Source organism: Triturus cristatus, chromosome 5_2, assembly GCF_964204655.1.
Source record: "Triturus cristatus chromosome 5_2, aTriCri1.1, whole genome shotgun sequence".
Classification (NCBI taxonomy): Eukaryota; Metazoa; Chordata; class Amphibia; order Caudata; family Salamandridae; genus Triturus; species Triturus cristatus.
The window spans coordinates 731,448,822-731,457,838 of record NC_140588.1 but is presented as its reverse complement, the minus strand read 5'-3'; the positions used below and the strand labels follow the sequence as shown (position 1 = coordinate 731,457,838).

Below are 9,017 nucleotides of genomic sequence, written 5' to 3'. Positions count from 1 at the left end.
AGAAACCCTGGAACAGACGCACCGACAGAAAAGCCATCTGGTTCACCTCCGACCTCCAGGCATCAAAGCAGGCCTGCTGTAGGCTTGAGAAGAAGTGGCACCATGAACAGACACCAGACAGCAACACAGCCTATAAGAGTGCCATCCGCAGACACCACCAACTCATCCGAACCGCCAAAAGGACCTCCTTCAAAGAACGTATTGACAACAACGCACACAACAGCAAAGAGCTCTTCAACATCGTGAAGGAACTCTCCAACCCCAGCTTCAACTCCAACGACATACAGCCATCACAAGACCTCTGCGAATCCCTAGCCACCTTCTTCCACCACAAGATCGCAGACATCCAAGACAGCTTCAGCAACCATGCCCCCTGACAGACACAGACACCTCAGACTCACCGCCTCCCAGCCACATCTACCCCCTGCTCTCCTGGACCCACATTAATGACGAAGACACCATCAAAATCATGAACACCATCCACTCCAGCTCACCATCTGACCCGTGCCCATACCACGTCTTCAACAAAGCAAGCTCCACCATCACACGCCATCTCTGCAATTTCATCAACAGCTCCTTCGAAACCGCCACCTTCCGGGAGATCTGGAAGCAAGCCGAGATTACCGCTCTACTCAAGAAACCCAAGGCAGACCCCAAGGACCTGAAGAGCTTCCGACCCATCTCCCTCCTCCAGTTCCTGGTGAAAGTCATTGAGAACATTGTTAACAGGCAACTGACCTCCTTTCTCGAAAAGAACAACATCCTGGACCCATCCTAATCTGGATTCCACAGCAACCACAGCACCGAAACAGCCCTCATCACCGCCACCGACGACATCAGGGCCATGCTGGACAATGGAGAAACTGCGGCCCTCATCCTCCTGGACCTCTCGGCCACCTTTGACACCGCCTGCCACCACACCCTCTGCGCACGCCTCCACAATGCAGGGATCCGTGACAAAGCACTGGACTGGACCACCTCCTTCCTCACCGGCAGAACCCAGAGTGTCCGCCTCCCCATTCTGCTCTAAAGACACCAAGATCATCTGTGGTGTACCCCAAGGATCGTCCCTCAGCCCAACACGCTTCAACATCTATATGGCACCGCTCGCCAACATCGTTCGATCGCATGACCTCAACATCACCTCATACGCCGATGACACCCAGCTGATCCTCTCCCTCACCAAGGCCCCCACCACTGCCAAATCCAACCTCCACAAAGGAATGAAGGCCATCGCCGAATGGATGATGAACAGCTGCCTGAAACTGAACTTGGACAAGACGGAGGTCCTTATCATCGGATCCACCCCCTCCGCCTGGGACAACTCATGGTGGCCCGCCACACTGGGAGCTGCACCGATGCCCACTGACCACGCACGCAACCTGTGAGTCATCCTGGACTCCGCGTTGTCAATGACCCAGCAAGTAAACGCTGTCTCCTCCTCCTGCTTCAACACCATTCGCATGCTCCGCAAGATCTACAGATGGATCCCCACCGGAACAAGAAGGACGGTCACCCGGGCCCTCGTCAGCAGCAGACTGGACTACGGCAACGCTCTCTACGCAGGAACCTCAGCCAAACTCCAGAAACGACTACAACGCATATAGAACGTCTCTGCATGCCTCATCCTCGACATCCCCCACCACAGCCACATCACAGCCTACCTGAACGACCTGCACTGGCTCTCCGTCAACAAGAGGGTCACCTTCAAGCGCCTCACCCATGCTCACAAAGCACTCCACAACACCGGACCAGTGTACCTCAATGAACGACTCACCTTCTAAACCCTTAACCGCCAGCTTGGCTCCGCTGACCTCGCCCTTGCCACTGTCCCCCGCATCCATCGAGCAACCGCCGGCGGGAGATCGTTCTCCCACCTCACCGAAAAAACCTGGAACACCCTCCCCATCCACCTACGACAGACCCAGGACCTGCTGGCCTTCAGGAGACTCCACAAGACCTGGCTGTTCAAGAAGTAGCAGCACCCCTCTCCCCCAGCACCTTGAGACCCTCACAGGTAAGTAGTGCACTCTACAAATGAACTGATTGATTGATTGATTACTATACTCTCGTAAGAAATTGTGTAAAATATAATCTGACTCCTGTTGTATACTACAAATACTACTACAATCCCAAGTATACACTGGGGCTTTAGTATGTCTCCCTAGAACTTCATCAGCTATCACTTCTTTTACATTTCTAGGAACCATCTTTTCTTTTTCAATTGCAGAACCGTTTTTCACTTCATAAGCACGGCCACTGGAAAGAACTGCATGAACTAATGTATTGGTTTGAAAATAGTCCTTTTCATTAAAAAAAGGCTCTGAACTTGAAGTGTGCTTCCATTCACCCCAAAAAATATCACAAAAGTTAGTTCAGTTAATTAGTCTCTTCTTTTTACTTTTGACCTTCATAAAATGCAGTGGCTTATCTAATGATCGCAATCTGTTTAAAAGTAAAATGAATAATTTCCTTTTTAATTCAAAAGCCTTTTCAACAATAGTTTCAATCTGTTTTTTCTTTTCATAAAATGCTGTTTTTTAAAATATTTCTTACCATTGTTTAATATATTTTGTACTACTCTAGTCTGAAACATACGTTTCCTTATTTCACAAAATTGATCCATTCTTCTTTTAGCATTGATTGATTTTTCAGACCGTGATTTACCATTAATTTGTCCTTTTTTCATTTCCTTCTTCTTGAGGTATTCTTTCTATTTTCCTCATTGTCAAAACCCTTTCTAGCCCTTGAAACTCTTTTAATAAATTATGTTGTTCTCTTACCACAAGACTTTTTCTTTTTTCCCACATGTTGTAGTTCAACTAATTCTTTCTGTTGTCTTTTCTTTAAATAGTATTGTTTTCTCTTGTGTTTTTTTGGTCATGGTAAGTCTTTCTTAATGATGATGAAGAATATCTGAAAAAAAATGTAAAACACATATAATATTATTAAAATAACTATATAGAAATATACTATTCTATTACTAAAGAAACATGTTCTACATAAACAACAATTAAATGCTTTCTTTTGAAATCACATTGGGTTTCCTGCACTACATGGGTACTTTCTGGGTAATTTGAGGAGTGAATGAGTAGTGTTTAGGTGTTTAGAGTATTGCATGAATAGTGCACAGTGGATTATAGCACTGCATGTGTTAGTGCCTTGGTCATTGCATGAGTTCATGGGTAGTAACTAAGGGTGGGCGTAGTTCGCGAAGTAGCACTTCGCGAAGCTACGCAAAGTGAAGTTCGCACTACGCGAGCTACGCGAGCTACGCGTAGCACTTCGCGAACTGCGAAGTAACATGTTCGCACTGTGCAAGATGTTGTTTTCAATGATTGCACAGTGCGGACAAGCAACCGGCACTGTGCAATCATTGAAAATGGCATCTTGCACAGTGCGAGCTGTAGTTTTCTGCTGCTCGAGTAGATTTTTACTCGAGCTGCAGCTTTCTCAACGCGAACTGGTAGTTTCTCATCGCGAGCGGTCGCGAGCATACGCGACCCCTCGCAATGAGAAACCTGACCTTCTCGCATTGGGAATCTCGCCGGGAGGTTTATTTTCCATGCTCGCGATCGCGAACAAGGAAAAAGTCTCGCCAGGATGTCATTTTGCTTGCTCGCGGTCGCCAACTTGACGTTGAGGACCGCGAGCAAGCAAAAAATGACCGCAGCACTATGCAACACTACGCTACGCGTGTTCGCACTGTGCTACGTGCAGTTCGCGTAGCGCGAAGTAGCGCGAACTTCGCAAACTACGCGAGCGTAGCGTAGTGCTTCGCCCAGGCCTAGTAGTAACTAGATGATTAGAGTACTGCAAGGAGAGTGCATGGTGAATTTATAGGTGCTTGGGTTTTGGCGGACTCACTGGATAAGTACATGGTGCTGGCTGGGTGATTGGAGGAGTGCATGGGTAGTGACAAGGAGATGGGTGGACTGCATGGCTAGTGCTCAGGGGATTGTATCAGTGCATGTGTTAGTGTCTAGGTCATTGCATGAGTAAATGGGTACTGACTGGATGATTAGAATTAGGGGTGGGCGGAATTTGCGGAATTAACCTCCGCAAATTATCGCGAGAATGCAGAAAATCTCCGCAAACACGCCGGAAATATCTCGAAGATGCGGAAGTTTTTTTGCCGCCTGTTCGCGGTATTTTTTGCGTGTTCGCAGGTTGCCAACTTACCCATGCGGTCGCTCACGGGCGCGGCCATCTTGTTTTCACTTGTCCCGCCCTCTGGCGTTGTTTACTTCCTGTTCCGGGTCACGCAATGCATGTTCGCGGTCGATATTTCCTGTTCGCGATCGCTTTTACTTGATCGCGTTGCTTTTTGCTTGCTCAGGGAGAAAATATCGCGCGAACTTGCGCACGTGGTCGCAACGGGCGCGGCCATCTTGTTTTCCACTCTATTGCATGGTTCTGGGGCCTGATTTTCAATCCTCCCTAAATCTTTTCAATCCTTTGTTTATAGCCACTTTTTTTGGATCTTTATTACTTATTATTTCTCTAACTATTTTCCTGCCTCTATATTTTTGGTTTTTGTGTACTTTTTTTTTGTTTTTTAGCTACTTTTTCTCTTTGTATTGCCCGCTATTTATTTCCTTTACTCCTTTATTTATTTTACCTTTTCTTTCCCGCCCCGTCCCCAGAACCATGTCCAAGGGCAGGGCTGTTCGCCGGCGCAGCCAGAGCCGCGACCGCCTTTCTTGCGGAAGGCGGCGCCCACAAGGGGTGCATGCACGGGCCTTATTTGGGGAGGCGGAGTTGGCTGCACTAATTTTCTTTGTGCAGCGCCACCTCCCCTCAACCCTGGCAGCAGGTGGCAGGCCTGGGTCCGGGTACGGCCTCCGGGAGCGTCGGCAGCGGTGGGGGAAGGTGCGCCGGGCAGTGTCGCGCATCTCCGGGGTCCGGCGCACCCAGGCACAGCTGACGCACCGGTGGTCCGAGATCCTGGACCGTGAGCAGGACCTGCTGGACCTGCTAGGAGTGGAGGTCCCGGGGCTTGGTGAGTACCTATTTAATTATTACAACTTTGTGTCTGTTCTTCTGCTCTATGTTATATATTGCGAATATCTTTTTTTCCTCCCAACCAGCTAGAATGTTGCTGCTTGCAATACATTCCAGGTTAATAACGTTTAAAAGTCTTTTGTGATTATGACACAGGTGCTCTTCTGCGCTACTACTAATCTTACTTGTTTGCAGGTTTGCGTTTGCGCTTGCTTAGCGTGATTCTTTACGAGTTTATTTTAGAGAAATTAAGTTACGTAATGCTACAGTGACTCACGTCCACTCCTTACTTTGTCCTGTCACTAATAGATAGGGGCGGATTGATACATAGGTTTAGGTACTTTGTATGAGCTTCTAATTGGTTAGTGGTATGCGTGATGCCCCCCTCACTCAGTTACGTGACGTGCTGCTAGTACGCCAGTCTTTAGAACCTTTCTAGTTTGTTCAATGAGTGGAGGTAGGCTTTGCAGTTACTTAGCAGTAGCAGATCAGCATCAATCAAACCAAAATTTGGTGTATACAAAAAATGTAGTCATGTTCATGTGTCCTCCATGATTGGATCATACACATTATTGAGGAATACAGTCGAAATGCATACTTAATGTACAATTGGCATGCCTGGAATAGGTGGGCTAGGTTGGGTGGTACGTTGTACTAATACTTAGGCTTACTTGTAACTTAGTTTTCTGGAATCAGAATGGAAGAATGGATTACTGTTGATAAATAGTAACTTAAGTAGTCGAACTGCGAATCCCCCGATATTACATGTTGACCAGATGAGATCGGTCAATGTAGTTATTGCAATTGTTTACATAAGTGTTTTTTGACCGTTGTTGAAAAATATTGTATTTGCTTAAGTTGACACCATCCATCAATGTTTGTCTCTTTCTTATATCTTTCCTGTTCATCAGCACCCAGGGGCAGACGGGCAGGGACTGGGCAGTCGGCGGGACAGGAACACCACGAGGAGGACACCGCTGAGGGCTCCTCTGCTGGCCCCAGTAAGTCTTCTTGTTTTTAATAATATTTCTTATTCCATAACTTTTACTGCCCCATTTCTCCCGAACTATAGTGTGTTTCCAAATGCTATTTTTTTACCACCAATTATCCTTCGATCTGTACGGTTTCAAAAAGCTTATCCCTGCCTCCGCTATGATGACTGAGTACTACTACATACTATCAGTCTGTCTGTCTGTACTGTAGTAGCTAGTCTTTCCCAGTTGGCCAGTGCCACTCTTTGTGAAAGGTTGTAATATAAAACTCATATTCACCAGTAGCTCATACAATCCGTTGGGTCGTTGTCTTGTACTACTTTTTACTCTTGTTGATGTTTAGGCTTTGAAAATTCACAGCAACAGCCCTACCAGATTTCTTAATATTTTGATATGATACCCTATAGGACATACAACTGTTGTAGGGATCTTGCACATACATTTGCACCAGAAAATAGGATGTTGGTGATGGTAGGTTGGACCTTCCTTGCACACCTCAATCAGAAATTCCGCACCCACCACAATTCCACTGCTTGACTATAGTACTGTCTTGTCATACCTATTAGGTCTCGGAACCCTCCCCCCAAGATAACCAACAAGTAGACAACCCAGAACATTAACACACCCAACCTCTGTCGTGGAAGCAATTCACATGCACACCCTTACTTTAATTTGCTCAATCGTGTAAGTTAGTCCACTCCACACCAAATACCACAAAGTCTATGTAAGTTTAAAAATTTTATTTCAATTTGAGAAGGTCTGTACACTGTTTTCTTAGCAGCACCAACCGGCAAATCAATAACATTAAAACAATATACATTGTTACACTTATACAGTTGGGAATTAAATCATGATAACTGAAGTGGTGGAAGGCAGCACCACCATCCCATAGCAATTTAGTTTATATACATTTATAAATGAAGATGTGAGTGAAGGGACCCCTCACCTCAGAAGAACCTAGTACTGGTAGTTGGTGCATCGTTCAGAAGCTCTGGTTTGTAGAAGCGAATCTTGCGTCTGTAATGCGAAAAAAGAAATGGTGTGCGTTAGTATATTGCAACTTGCAAGCATTTCTCAGCCGTGCCAAAAAGTGTAGCATCTATGGATAAGCAATATGGACTAACAGTAACAGTAGTACACCAGTTCTTCCTAAAAAAGTGGCTTGTTAATGTTTGTTGACCGCCTGTACGCAGCGCGTAGACTAGACAGTAGCAGTGTGAGGCAGGTCATGTGGGCTCAAAGGTGTCTTAAGAAGCTGCAAGGTAAAGGTAACGTCACATGTGCATGGCTAGGGCTAATGAAGCAAATGCTACAATGATCATATAACTTAGTGTCTACTCTACTACTACCTGATTTGTACTAGTGATTTATGTTAGTATTAACTCATTTTTCAACCTTGCTACTGATCAATAGGGGGGAGGTGTATATGTTGCCTAATAAATGTGTAATGTTTTCTAGGCGCACTACCGACCACCATTGCTGGGGCCAGCGAAGGCGACGCAGAGGGCGAGGATGCGGCAGTTGCAGATAGCAACGGAGGGGGAGTGGCAGCACCAGTGGCAGGCGGTGGTAAGTTAGATTCATAATCTTTAACTATTGTTGAACTTGACAGCACACTCACTGCAAAGGTGTACTGTATGTATATGTATACTGTAAAGTTGTGAATTAGGGCCCCATTAGTATGGTGGGCGTATTGCCCCCGCCGGGCTGGCTGGAATTCACTGCCATCACAGCAGGGGCAAACCTCCCGCCATCCCTGTAGAAAATATTCAGACATGTCTAGGCGGAAAAGGGTTCAATATGGCGGTGGTGTCTCTCTCACCACACCGGCAGCCATATAATCTGCATTTTGGAATGCCTTTGCGTGGCGGCATTACCGTCCGCCACGGAAAGGCATGCACACATTGCAGAGTATGCTTGGGGGCCCCCATGGAGGGTACCTACCGATGCTATGGTACCCCCCCGACTTTCAAAGCAAAACGTGACAGGCTCCATGCGAGGCCCGTCATGTTGTGCTTGGAAAAGCAGCACAACATTTTAGCATTGCTTTCAGCAAAGCCAACCAGAATTTAAATTTAAAATAACAGGGTGCGCCCGCCACTGTGCCGGGCGCATCATCCTAATTAATTGTCCCCACGGGACCCCCACCCTTTTTAGCAGTCGGATGGCGGGCGGACAAAGTCCGCCCGCTATCCGATGTCGTAAGTAAGTATGAGTTCTTGGGGACGTTTGAAGAGTGAACTAGAAGACTAGAATTCCCTTTAATTGGTATAGGACTAGGAGCCAGAGTATTGAGTAACCAATGGCCTCATCTATCTGATTTCAACTCCGCTTTGAAATTTTTATGGAGAAGAGCACCTGGTGCACTGTTCAACTAAAAAGTGTAAGACAGGTGGAAGGAAGAAGGACGGGCGACATTTAAAATGTTATGTACTACTGTGCTTTATTTTATAGTGCTACTCTACCATGCCACTATGTGTGTAAATAATTACCTTGTCCTACTGTTTTATTAAGACTATATTTTACAATTGTCTTGTTTTTTTCTTTTTGATACACAGCTACTCCGAAAATCAACCGGAAGGAGTTGGCCGCCAAGGCACGGCGCCGGAAGCTGGAGGCAATCCAGCATGAATACCGGCGGCTGGTGGTCCTAGCCGAGGAGGAGGAGGAGACTGCAGCAGCAATTCAAGCCTCCTCCAGTGCCCCGGGCCCCAGCCACCGCCCTCCAGCGGTACGGCGCCACCGTCTGGCGGCTGCCCGCCGCCACCGTGCCATCTCCGGTGCCCCCCCCACTGTGGCTGCAACTGCCGCGGCCTTAGACGCCGCGTCACCCATTTAGAGGACCAGATTCGTGTCCTCCTCCAGTCCCGCCCCACCAGTTAGTCCCTGTCACTGCCCCTTTTTTAATTCCTGTTCGTTCTTCACTCGTTTGGGCGTTCTCTATTTCTATGGACAGTCGTTGGGGTTAGGGAGGTGGGTGGGTTAGCTTTTGTGGGTTTAGTTTATTTGTTAGGGTCAATT

At 47.0% G+C, this 9,017-nt stretch overlaps 1 long non-coding RNA gene across 1 annotated transcript; it reads left to right on the top strand.

The window, feature by feature from the left end:
- Window positions 1-5,926: 5,926 nt before the first annotated feature.
- LOC146829191 (uncharacterized) lies at window positions 5,927-8,781 on the top strand. The gene is made up of 3 exons (XR_014961930.1): window positions 5,927-6,005; window positions 7,455-7,565; window positions 8,555-8,781. It is a non-coding gene; the product is annotated as an uncharacterized LOC146829191 (long non-coding RNA).
- The last annotated feature ends 236 nt before the right edge of the window (window positions 8,782-9,017 follow it).